The sequence below is a fragment of the Psammomys obesus genome, unplaced genomic scaffold (genome assembly GCF_907164565.1).
Source record: "Psammomys obesus unplaced genomic scaffold, mPsaObe1.curated_primary_1811, whole genome shotgun sequence".
In the NCBI taxonomy this organism is placed as follows: domain Eukaryota; kingdom Metazoa; phylum Chordata; class Mammalia; order Rodentia; family Muridae; genus Psammomys; species Psammomys obesus.
The window spans coordinates 2,420,528-2,433,924 of NW_026591597.1; the positions used below are offsets into that span (position 1 = coordinate 2,420,528).

Consider the following 13,397-nt stretch of genomic DNA (forward strand, 5'->3'; position numbering starts at 1 on the left):
GACCCTGTCTCCAAAAAAGCAATTGAAAATATTTTTAGAACAGCAAGCTCTCTTAGCTTCTGAGCCCTCTGTAGTCCCTAAAACATTTCCTTTAAAGAAAATGTATACCCCTTGCATTCTGCCCCAGTGTTCTTCTGTATAAACATAAAGCCCATGTCAACATCCCAAAGATAGCTGTGTGTGTGTGGGGGGGGTCACTTAAAGACCTTCATCTCTGTTTCTCAATGGAGCCTCGTTGATTGCATCTCCTTTCTGCATTTCACCATTTCTAGTCTCTCCTAGTAGCTTAGTAGTCGCTCCTTACTAGCCTAGACATTCCTGTATAGCTGAGGATGACCTTGAACTTCCGCTCTTCCTGCCCCTATTTCCTCAGTGCCACCACTCCTTGTTTTCTGTGGTGCTAGAGATCAAAACCAGAGCTTAATGCATGTGGGCCCAGCACTCTACCAAGTGAGCTTCAGGCCCCGCTCCTCTTCATCTCTTTAACTGGCACTTGAGGAACAGTGGCCAAGACCAGTCTGTTGGTAAGTCCTGGAACTGGGCTTTGGACTTAAAGTAATGTTTCTTGGTTTTGCTCTTCCCTCTTTTCACTAGAAAGAAGCTTGGACCCACTCTGCCCAGGAGCTATGGCTGTGTCAAGCACACTGATGGCATTTGATGAATGTCTGCAGAGTCAGTGGGAATCTGGAGTAACTCTGGGGTTTGACCAAATCAGTTTTCTGCAAATTGCCATCCAGCTTTCCATGCTGGGCCCTCCATATAAGGCACTATAAAATAACTATTGAGAATCCATCCGTCTAATAGGGAGATTCAGGCCATATAGACCAGAGAGGAGTTCATACTCTCAGGGTCTACAGAATAATAATAAATAAATAAATAAATAAATAAATAAATAAATAAATAAATAAATAAATAAATAAAGCTTTTTAATCATAATACCAGGTTTACTACAACCAAGAGTGCTTGTGACCCAAGAGAAGCCCTGAGAAGCATACACATGTGCACACACACACACAATAAATGTAAAAGAAAAATGGGGTGGGGGGGGGAGAAGCAATAATCTAGTGGTGAAGAAATGCCAGCTGGTACTTGGCTGTAGTGGAAAAAAAGCACACCAGGGCCTGGAACCCAGTCTCTCTCTATAGGAACCTATTGTCTTCCTAGGTGACTGCCATTTAATATTGCCAACGAGTGTTGTGTGGATATACAGACCCAATGTTAGCAAAAAGCCACAATGCTCAATGGGAGGCCAGAGGATGGCTGGCTGGAGTTGGTTCTCTCCCTATACCATGTAGGTTCTGGGGCTCAAACTCTAGTCTGTCGGGAAACCCTGCTGCTGCTAAGGTTGCAGTCTGCCATTACCGAAAAGCCCTGAGCTTGGTGCAGAATGGAAGACTCCCTTTGCCAGTGAGGATTCTTCTTCTCTGCCTGGGGATCCTGGATCCCCACACTCTCTACCTGAGAAATGTCACTTAGTCCTTAGGGAAATTAGAAGTCTAACTCCTGTTCTCCCATTCAGCATGAACCTGTGATTCCTGGAGTGCCTCTCCACTTGATGAAGCATCTCAGTACCTCAGCCCTTCGGCCAATGACATTCACCCACCCTGGATATTCCCACCCTCCCCAAAGTCCTGTATAATCCTTGTTCACGTGGAATAAAATTGATCTGCCTCCCTGGAAGCTGATCTGGAAGGTCATTTCCTTTCATGCTCACAGGCTACCAAGCCCCAGGTTGGCACTTCTGTTCCCTTGTTCCTGAGGACCAATCACCAAAGACCCCAGGAATGAGGGAGAGTCACAGAAAATACCTTTACCTGCTGAGCCACCATGGTACCACCCTCTTTTCTATTATTATTGATTTTTAAAGAGGATTTCTCTGTGCATGGCCCTGGCTGTCCTGGAACTCCCTTTGTAGACCAAACTGAACTCAAACTCACAGAGATCCTCCTGCCTCTGTCTCTACTCACAGAGATCCACCTGCTGGGATAAAAAGGAAATACCACCACCATCCATGTCCACTCTCAATTTTTTAAAGTCAGGTCTCAAAATATAGATAACCCAGCTTGTCAAGGAACTCACTATGTCATTATTCTTTATCTTTCTGTGTTTTGTCTCATGTAGTCCAGGCTTTGAACCGCTGGTCCTCCCTCCTTCACCTTCCCAATGCTTTCTTATTTGTTTGTTTTGTTGTTGTTTTTGAGGCAGGGTCAACTCAGGCTGACCTTGTACTTGTTAAGTAGTCAAGGCTCGCCCCAAACTTCTTCCTCCAGGGTGCTAGGATTTCAGCTGTGCACTACCATCTACTAGGTTCAAAAGAGACTCCAGTTCCCCAAATTCTAAAAGGCCGTCCAAGTATCCAGAAATGGGCTTGACATAGACTGTAAGAGGATTTCTGGTGATTAGATAAAAGCCAGCTTTCCTTGGGAACTTGTGAGGCCTGTTCAGATTACCAAAAAAAAAAAATCTCCCTTATCACTGGCAGAAGGGACAAATAGTGACCTATGGTGCCTTTTAGCACACCAAAGAGAATGTTGGCCTCCAGACTCCCTCAGTGTTACAAGTACCTGTTACACATTTTAAAATACAGGCTAGTGGCCCAGCCCTTCTCACTTCCTTCCCTACTGTAAACTCCCTCCTGCTCGTGGGCTTCCCTTCCCCCAGCTACTCATTCTCCTCATAACCCTGCTGAATCTGCAATGCTGTTTCTGTCTATCTCCCCCCACACACCTCTCCTTCCTTCCCTCTCTCCCTCTCTTTCTCCCCTCCCACATCCCAGTCTCTCTGCTCTGTTCCTACTTATGCTTCTCTCATGGCCAGGCCCAATCTGCTGGCTATTTTCAGCCTACTACTTTTCTGTCTCTGCTCTGGACTCTTTCAAATACCTCTGGCTGTTCTCTTTCTTTCTCTCTCTCTCTCACATACACACACCTACAATAAAAATCTTCCCCTTAACCATACCATGGAGTGGTGTTATCAATTTATATAGAATCACCTCAACAATCTTTCATTGCTTTGTTTTGTTTGTGACAGGGTCTCATCAATCTCAAACTGGCCTGGAATTCACTGTTACAGAGAGCCTCCACCTCCTGAATGCCAGCACCAGATTTTCATCACCACTCTTGGCTTATGCCTTATTGGAGATTGAACTCAGGTTTTTGTGCTTGCGAGACAAATACATTACCTACTAATATAGAGCCCAGACCCTCAAGTTTTTCTTAAATAGTGGAAAGGACAAACACATCATGTTCTGGACTGTGAACCACACCAGTTTTCAATCTCTTGATTAGGTATTTTTAACATCCTGTAGAGAGAGAGAATAAGAAGGGAAGGAAAAAAGAAAGGAGGCTGGCAGGAGCCCTTGGGAATGCCCCACAAATTCCTGTTGAGCTCCTATTGAGCATCTGAACCAGAGGGTGGGAGAGAACAGAGAAAGCTGACTTCCCATTCAAGCAGGCTTTGTTTGAGTTAGCTCTTCCTTTCCTAGGGCACAATGCCCTAGGCTTTAGGATTGTGCAAGCAGGTCTGAACAGGATGCTGCAGTGTAGGCTGGAAGAGGTGTGGTGCTTGCTTTTAAATAGGGAGCAGAGGGTGGGATCTGAGTTGGGGGAAGGGAAGAGACAGCATCTGGCCCTGTGGACCTCAGCCACACAAAGACTGCACTTCCTAATCCTTCTTCTGGCTCCCTAGGAACCCCGGAAGTTGTGGCGACCCAGCCTGTGTCAGGGAAAGAGTATACAGTTAGTGGCTGGTGCCATGCCAACCTGGCAGGTGGCCAGAGCCCAGAGCTTACTGGAAGGAGCATAAACAGGGAGCCTGGTGGCCAGCTGTGATCCAGAATCTTCCAGAAGAAAAGCACTGTCAAGGACATCTTCTTACTGGGCATCAGCCAGATCTAGGATGGGCTTCTGAGCTCCCCCAACCCCCAAATGCTGCTGTCACAGGAAAGTCCCAATGAGCCCACTTGTGAGGGGCTTTTCAGCTCTTACCCTGTGAGACCCTGGTGGTTCAGCTTTTCCCACTGTGGGATTCTCCATGTTGGGTATCTGTGGGCTTTCCTTGCCCAGCACCATCTGCGCTCCTTTGGTTAAAAAACAGCATGTTACCCTTCAGGAAATAACTCGCCCATTTCAGTCCTTGTGCTCTGCAAAAGGCTGACCTTGACTTTCAAATATTGGGCTCCAGGACAAACATGTATGCCAGATCTAACCAATCAGCAGATTACACCTCCCACCCCCCCACACCCCCGCATGCCCCAAATCCAGTGAGCCCAAGCTCAAGGAATTTTGCTAGAACTCTTGGGAATAGTAAAATTGCCAGTAATTACCTTGATGCATATCTGGAGGTGCTGAAGGTCCTTTAGCAATGTCAGAGAAGGAGTGAGCCTGAGAACAAAGCCATGCAAGAAAAAAATATCAGAGACAGCAAGGAGAGGTCATGCCTATGACCTCAGGGCTCAAGAGGCAGCGGCAGGGGCAGCGGCAGGGGCAGAGTTTCCATAAGTTAAAGCTAGCAAGCATGGGCTACATAGCAAAACCTTGTCTCAAAAACACAAATGGGAGAGATAGCTCAGTGCTCAGTTCCCAGTAACTCTAGTTCTGGAGGAGCCAATGCCCTCTTTGACCTCCTTGGGCACCGGGCACAAACATGGTGCACATACTTTCGTATGGGCAAAACACTTAAAACATAAAAATAAATAACTTAAAACAACAACAGTAACCAGAGAGGGAAAGAGAGAGAGAGAGAGAGAGAAAGAGAGAGAGAGAGAGAGAGAGAGAGAGAGAGAGAGAGGGAGAGGAGGCTGGGGAATGTAGATAATATGGCAAGTGCTGGCCTAGCCTACATGAAACATGTACTTGATGCCTAGCACCACATAAACCAGGCGTGGTGGTAGACCTGATTCTCAGACCTTGCAAGGTAGAGGCAGGAGGAGCTCCCGGGATGCAAGAGAGACTGTCGAGGAAATGGGAGAGTGAGAACAAGACAGAGCCTAGTTCAGTGTCATGTGAAAAAAAAATGTCAGCAATCAGGAGGCTGGGACAGAAGGAGCAGGAGTTTAAGGCCAGCCCCGGCTATAGAAGCAAGCTCTATGCAACTTTGTGTCAGCAGAAAATAAATAAATAAATAAAGGTAATGTTGACAAGACATGAGCTGGCTGGAGCTCCTGGTGCTGTATGTAGTCACTGTCTCACTCTGGAACTTTGCAGGGAAAGGGTCCAAAGCATATTACTGTGATGTAAAAGTTATTTTAGGCAGAAAGCCTTTGAATTCCTGGGGACTGAACCAACGGCCTTGCACATAGGGGTTTTTGTTTGTTTATTTGTTTTTTGTTTTTTGTTTGACAGGGTGTCATGTGTCCTTGGCTGACCTGGGACTTGCTATGTAGACCAGGCTGTGGGACTCAGAAAGTATGAGCCACCATGCACCCTTAAGCTTTATGTAAAGTAAGCACAAGTATTCTATCACTGAGTTACATCCTGGCCTCAGTTCCTGAAATTGTTTATTGTCTGAAAGCAGAGCTGCCAAAATCATAAATGTCCAACCAGAGAAGATTGGCTTTGATCTCTGGGGACTGGAAGTCACCACACAGAATTATCTCTCATCTAGTCAGTGAAGGGCCCACTCCTGTTTCACTACGTGCTCTTGGCTTTGACCTAGCTTCTATGCAGAGAATGTTCTGTAGGATCTGAGCTCTAATTAAGCCTGGCATTTTTTGTTTCTTTTGTGGTAGGGATTGAACCAGGACCTCATGGATATTAGACAAACTCTACCACTGCTGGCCACCCCCTTGCCACCCCCTCTCTACTTTTATTTTTATCTTAAGTATATGAATGTCTTTGCCTGAATGTGTGTATGTACAGCAGATGGCAGGTGCCTCTGGAGACTAGAAAAGGGCATGCCCTGGAACTGGAGTTATAGACAGTTGTGTCCCTCCACGTACATGCTGAGACCTGATGAACATAGGTCCACTGCAAGAGCAGCAAATGCTCTTACCAGCTAACCTATCTCTTCAGCCCTCTAACTAGCCTCTTGAGTCACATTTTTCTGTGGGCTTCTGTGGGCACATGGTTAAACTTGTTATTTTTTTGAGGGGGGGGGCTGTTTTGTTTTGTTTCTCCTGATAATCTGTCCTTTGTCAGTTTAATTTCCAGTTCCCAAAACATTAAATGTAAGAGAGTAAAAGTATGGACTAGAAAGATGGCTCAGAGCTTTTGTTGCTCTTGCAAGAGTCCCTGGGTTCAGTTCCCAGGACCCACACAGCAACCTGCACCATCCATAACTCCAGTTCTGGAGGATTGCAGGCATGTATGTGGTATATGTACATACATTCAGACAAAATTCTCATAGACAAAAAAATAAAAATAAATAGAAAGAGAGTAAAGGCACTTTATTTTCCCTTTGGCTATATGACCAAAAATAATCCCCTTCTCACAGAAGTTTCCATGATTGAGACATTCCACACAAACTCTGTGATTTTCTCTATGATTTACTAAGTATTAAGTCTTCCCTTTTTTTTTCTTCCTTTTAATTTTTGGAGATGGGGGTCTTCTTACTAGGTAGACAAATCTGGCCTCTAACACTCAGAGATCTGTGTAAGGTTATGGGGAAAACTAATTAAATAAAGACGATTAGGCGTATGACAGATCTTATATATAAAAGAGGTTTATTAGGTGGCTATGGAGAGAGAGAGAGAGAGAAGGGAGAGCAGGGAGAGCAGGACATGAAGGGGGAAAGATAGAGAGAGAGGGAAAGAGAGGAGGGGGAAGAGAGAGGGGGCACCCCGATAGAGAGGAAGGACCAAGAGAGAGACCACATGGCCGGCTGGTCCCTTTAAAGGACAAGGTAACCATGTCTTCCAGGTGTGGCCACCTGGCCAGAGACACATGGTGACATCATAAGTTGCTAGGCAACCCAGAAGCAGGTTTTGTTCCAAAATCCTAACAATTTCCCCACCTCAGTCTTCTGAGTGCTGAGATTACAGACAAAGCCACAATGTCCAGATAGATTCTACCTTTTGGAGGCTGGAGAGATGGCTCAGCAGGTAAAGCACTTGTCACGCAACTCTGAGGACCTTGAGTTCAAATCTCCAAGATGCATGTAAAGCCAGGAATGATAGCATACATCTGTAATTCCAGGGTTCAGACAAGTGAGATAGGAGGTGGATGCGCGAATCCCTGGAAACTCAAAGTCCTCTAGCATATGAAGTCCTCTATGCACTATGAAGACTATCTCAGACAGAGCGGAAACTGAACACATGGATGCTGTGACCTCAGTATACTCCTTTTTTTGTTTCCTTGAACTTTTTTTTAAATTTTGAGACAGCATCTCGCTAAGATCTGCAGGCTGGCATTGAATTTGTGAGTCCCCTGCCTTGGCCTCCAGAGTATCTGGGATTACAAACCTGTACCACAAGGCTGAGCTGAAGATTAATAAATGGCCCAGGCAGAAGTAGAAGTCAGAATTGCCTGATACTCATAGTACCTTATCTTTATCCACCATCATTTTCTGTCCTCACAGGCTGCGAGGGGCTCATGCATGAGGAAATAGGGAATATGTGGGAAGTGTCCTGGGATCACAAGTGTGTACTACTCTGGCTTGCTTATTTGTTTGTTTATTTATTTATTCATTCATTTTTTTTTTTTTCAAGACAGGGTTTCTCTATGTAGTCCTGGCTGTCCTGGGATTCACTCTGTATATAATGGCCTCAAACTCAGAGATCTGCGTGCCTCTGACTCCCCAGTGCTGGATTAAAGGTATGCGCCACCACCACCCAGCTATTTATTTATTTTGACAATGTAAATTTAAAAAATTGTTGTTGTTGATGATGATGATGATGATGCTTTGTGTTTTTGAGACAGGGTCTCACGATGTCACTTGCCAGGCATGGAGCTCACTGTGTACGTCCAGCTTTCTTCAGGTATGTGTCACAGCAATGACTAACACATCTCTCTTCTCCCTTTTCCTTCTCCGAACGGCTCCACCCCCTTTTCTTTGGCTTACAGAACCAGTTGCTGGCTGTGTGAACTTCCTATGATTTAAGGGTGGCCTGTGGGTGAGGAGAATGTGGACAGATAGGTCAAACTGCCCAGGGTCCCTCCCATATGGAGCCTCAACAGAGATCCTGGCTCAAGGACCCAGTATGATTTGGATCAGCCTCTGTAGCAGAGGAGAAATGAGTTAAGAGTCAGACTGACCCAGCTTGAATCCTATCTCCAGAGCTATGAGATCTTGGGAGGAAAAGTCACTTCATTTTTTTTTTTTTTCTAGCTTTTGTCTGCATTTCCAAGACAGTAATAGCTTGGCTTCTAGCTCTCTGAGAAAAGTTTTAAAAATTAACCGGGCGGGGGCCGCACACCCCGGCAACCCAGGCTTGGGGGGGGGGGTGTGTGTGTGGAGCAGAGGCAGGTGGATCTTTATGAGTTTGAGGCCAGCCTGGTCTACAAAACAAGTCCAGGACAGCCAGGGCTACACCGAGAAACCTTGTCTCAAAAAAGGGAGGCAAACTCCTCATATTAAAAGGTAAGCATTTTGCAACAGTTTAGACCAGTTGATTTTCATGACAAGCCTGGGTGCTTGGACCTATTTTCCTACTTTATGGATGAGGAAACTGAGACACTGAGAGGCTAGGTTCCATGGGAACAAAACGCTGAGTGCCTAGGGGTGGGGCTCAGTCGATAGAGTGCTTGTGTGGCAGGCAGTAAACACAGGGTCCAATCCCTAACAACACAAAAAAACTTCCTGTGGGGAAACTTACCTATCACAATCCTAGCAGTTGGGAGTTAGGAATAGGCGGAACCAAAGTTTGAGTCATCCTCAGTTTCATTGCAAGTTAGAGGCCAACCTGGGCTACAGGAGCCCCATAGTCATGTGCTTATATTTATCTTGGAATTATTGAGAAGGGTAAGGTGTTTCTTTTCTTTAGTTATTGCACAACTGGAATCTTCTACAACTAAGACAGAAGTCTTGAGCTGAAGAGATGGCTCAGCAGTTAAAAGCACTTGCTGCTCTTTCAGAGTCCAATTTCCTGAACCCATTTTGGGGGCAACCTAAAACTGCTCATAACTCCAGCTCCAGGGGGATCTGTCACCCACTTCTGGCCTCTGAGGTCACCCACACATGTACAAATACTGCCCCCAGAACACATTTTAAAAAGAATGAAGTAAGCCAGGTGGTGGTTGCACACGAAGCCAGGCTGGTCTACAGAGCCAGTCCCAGACAGCTAAAGCTACACAGAGAAGCCCTGTCTTAAAAAATATAAAATAAAATAAAATAGATCAAGTAGATAAGCTCTTTTCCAAAAAGAGAGAAAATATCGAATAGCCTGGCCAAGAGAGAAAGAGCTAAAGGAATTGCCAGGAGTCAAGAGACAGATGAAGTGCTCCTTGTACCCCAAGTTCTTCTACAGAAGTAATGATCTCTTCTTTCCTGGGTCTACCCATTGCCCTCGCCCCGCAGTCCTTCATGTGATGCTGATAAATAGCTAGGAAACAGCTGCCGCCTGCTGCCCCGGAAGCAGGCAGCATCCCACAGGTCATGCGATCAGCAGGCAAACCATCATGGTGAGATCACAGGAGGCACGGAGTGTGGATCACAACTGCTCTTCAGAGCACAGTCTAGATGGTGGCAGGAGCCCTCCCTTCATATAGCATTCTGCCTCTAGGCATTCATCCCACAACCACAGAGAATCCCTGCCTCTGTTTCTGTTTCTCTCTGTCTCCCTGTTTCTCTGCCTCTCTCTTTTTCCTAGAGAAGATTATTTACTCCAGTGTAAGTTAGGATTAGCACAATTGGGGCTAAGGCCAATTAATCAATCAATGGGAGGTGATATAATGCATTTGAATACTGGAATGCAGTGTGCTCTTATATGAAACCCTGCTGCATACACTAAAATAGGCTGATCTTTAAAATAAGTTATTCATTTATTCTTATTTTGAGACAGGGCTTCATTTAGCATGGTCTAACTGCAAACCCATAATGTATCTGAGAATAGATTTGGACTTCTGACCTTCCTGCTTCCACCTTTGGAATTCTGGGATTATAGGCAAGTGCCATTGTGTCTGAAGTTTGTTGTAAAACCTCTATACAGGCTAGATAAGAACTTGACTAACCGAGCCACAGCTCAGCCCCACGTAAAGTATTAAGTGAAAACATGCAAGCTTTAGAATAGCATGTTTTTTTTTTAAGTGTGTGTATGTGTGTGTGTTTAGGTAAAAGGACAACTAATGAGAGTTGGCTCTCTCCTTCTAGTTCATGAGCAAAAGGCATCAAACTCAGGCTGTCAGACTTGACAACAGGCACTTTAACATGCTGAGCCGTTGTGATGGCCATAGAACAGTATTTTCTTATGTCTTCACTTGGGATGTGTGTTTGGATGTTTTTTGTTTGGTTGTTTGTTTTTTAAGATTTATTTATTTATTCATTTATTAAATATATAGCATTCTGCCTGTCTGTGAGCCAGCAGGCCAGAAGAGGGCACCAGATCTCATTCTAGATGGTTGTAAGCCACCATGTGGTTGCTGGGAATTGAACTCAGGACCTTTGGAAGAACAGCAGTGCTCTTAACCTCTGAGCTATCTCTCCAGCCCTGTTTTTGGTTTTTTCAATTTTTAATTTTTTAAAGATTTTCCTTTCTTTCTTTCTTTCTCTTTCTTTCTTTCTTTCTTTCTTTCTTTCTTTCTTTCTTTCCTTCCTTCCCTCCTTCTTTCTTTCTTTCTTTCTTTCTTTCTTTCTTTCTTTCTTTCTTTCTTTCTTTCCTTCTTCCCTTTCTTCTTCCTTCTTGTCAACAGGGTCTTTCTATGAAACCCAGGCTTACCTAGAACTTGCTTGTGTATTGTTCAGATGCTCTTTACCTTAACCTGGGGTCATAGGCATTCTACAGCACACCCGGCTTTCTGGATTCAGAGAGTGAGATCCAGAAAGCATCTGGTGCTACAGAACTGGAAACCTTGACCTGGGTTGCATTTCAGAGCACACGTGGCAAGGGCTGGAGAGCAAATCCAAGGGACTCTATTGCTTGAATCTATTTGGGTTCTGGTTGGATGGAATAGGATTTGAATAACCAAAGTAGAGTGTATGGCTTGGGCTTTTATAATTCTCTTGTCTCTGTGGTGTGGGCATGCATGTAATTCTCTCCAGGAAGACAGATAAGAAATGGGTTGGGTTTGCTGCTAGGGGTTGAGTTCCCGGTTGGATCTGAGCAGCTAGGTAGCCAGTTAGACCAACAAAGAAAAGTGGGAAAAACAATGTGACTTTCAAGGCTAGGCCCCTAGCAGGGCATCTAGCTGATTCCGGTTCTTTCGGTGCTTGCTTTGTTGTTGTTGTTTGTTTTGCTTTTTCCTAGCAAGGGTTTGTCTGTGTAGCCCTGGTTGTACTGGGACTCTCTCTGTAGACCAGGCTGGCCTCAAACTCTCCTGCCTCTGCCTCCCCAGTGCTGAGATTAAAGGCATGCACCACCACTGCTCAGCTTCAGGAAAAAAAGCATACAAATTTTAAGTGCAATCTATTTCAGTTTAAAATTGGCAATTACTTTTATTATTATTGTTATTATTATTATTAATTTGTTCAGGTTGAAAAGCAAAACAAAAAAACCGAGGAGCTGGACTAGAAAATCTCTGCAGAGCCTCACTCAGACATCTTGACTTTCAGCAGAAGGTTTCACGGGGAGACAGCGCAAATTCCTCTCCCTGGAGGCTGGGATGGAAAGAAAACCAGGCAAGTGGCTGCTAGGCACGGATAAGCTAAGACTCTCCCAGCTGGTCCGTACCCGGAAGTGCTGGGGCAGCCGAGGGTGCGGGAAGCCAAGCCACCAAGCCGGCATTAGAAGAAGAAGGGCCTGCAATAAATCACCCCCGTAACCTGCCTGCTTTCCTGGGCTGTCAGCTTACTCTAGGGAAGGGGAGGGTGCAGTGCACTGGACCTGGCAGAGCACCAGAGGAATCTAAATTTCAATTGCAATAGGAACCCGACACCCTCCATCTCTACTCCTATCCCCCAGCTACTTTTCCTTTTCTCCTCCCTCCTTCCTTTTCGGATAAAAATCCTGCCCTCTCCTCCTCTCCTAGTGGGCCCTCCTCAGTTGAGAGGGATGCATTCAGACCTCAGGCCGGCAGTACTTGTGGTCTTCCCCTGCCTCCCTCAGAGTGGGTTCGATTCCCTTCAGAGCTCCAGGCCGTTTCATTGTCGACACACACGTCTTATTCAGAGACCCACCCTGGCTGAGTGTAGCCTGATGATTGATGAGATAAGACATAAGGGCTGCCAGGCGAATGGCAGCTAGCCAGAGATAGGACTCTCACAAGATAGCAGAGCCACCCCGGAGAGAGCCTACAGCTACGTGGATATGATGGTCCCTGGGAAGGTTGCTTCTGGCAGCACGCTGCTATGCAGTGCAGGTGTTTATAATCAGCCCACTCATTCATGCACGCGTGCTGTGTGAGAGTTCTCTATAGAGCTCAGCTGCCAGCTGTACCGCTGATGTGGTCTTAGAGGGGCAGACCGGTTCCATCCAGGTTCCAGCCCTTTCTGGCTGTGTGACTCTGGCCAGGTCTACACCAGCATAAATAGCAGCTTATGTCCACAGAATCCTGTCAGGTGGTTCAGGTGAATTGCTTGGAACAAAAGAGCCTGGCTTGTGAAGGATCGATACATTCTTTCACTCAACCCAAGAGACCATATGTGGGGAGCTGTAATGTTCTGGGTTCAGGGGCCACAGCCATGAACAAGTCAGAGGGGGTTCTTGGTCTTAAGCAGTTTGTCTTCTCCTGGGGGGAAGACTGGAGACAAACACACTATTGAATAAAGAAACAGGGAGTTTCAGGTAGAGAGGGAGGAGACTGGAGGCGGCGAACAATAACCAGGAGACACAGAGCATCATGTGGCCTGAGGGGAGAAGGAAAAAAAAGAGTTCCGGAGATAGAAAGATAGACCGGAACCCAGATAGGCCAGAGCAGGGCTGCTTGAAGGCCAGGATGAAGATGTTATTTTAAGCACAGTAGGAAGTGACTGCGCTTTAGTTTTTGTTTTCTTTTTAGCCTGCACAGTTGAAATAAAAAGAAGAAGAGGAATGAGTTGCCAACATTTTAAGCAGAGGAAGGGAAGAAGGGGGGAAGTTAGAAGCAAGTGTCTGAGCAGCTACTGTTGTGGGGTAGGCAAGCAGAAAATGACTTCCCTTCCCTGCTAGTTTCCTTGGCTGAGCTGAGTGTTAAGCTGACACCCGGTAGAGGGGCAGGGGAAATCCTACATTTAATTACATACTCAGGTAACTGACAGCCTCTAGAGCTACAGAGAGGAGTAGGGGCTTGCAGCCTCTGAAGGAGCAATGGCAAGAAGACAGGGAGGTATGTGGGGAATAAAGGCCATCATACAGACAAAGGCTTCCATGGAAAGAGTGATTCTTGGAG

The 13,397-nt window shown here is 45.8% G+C and overlaps 1 protein-coding gene across 2 annotated transcripts in view; it reads left to right on the top strand.

Moving 5' to 3' along the window:
• The window catches only part of Fabp6 (fatty acid binding protein 6), a 75,594-nt gene that overhangs the window by 25,031 nt on the left and 37,166 nt on the right, over positions 1 to 13,397 (top strand). For both annotated transcript variants that reach the window (XM_055610676.1, XM_055610675.1), the window contains exons 2-3: positions 7,650 to 7,751; positions 7,857 to 7,915. The gene's annotated coding sequence lies outside the window, so the exon portion shown is untranslated. The remainder of the gene's footprint in view (positions 1 to 7,649; positions 7,752 to 7,856; positions 7,916 to 13,397) is intronic.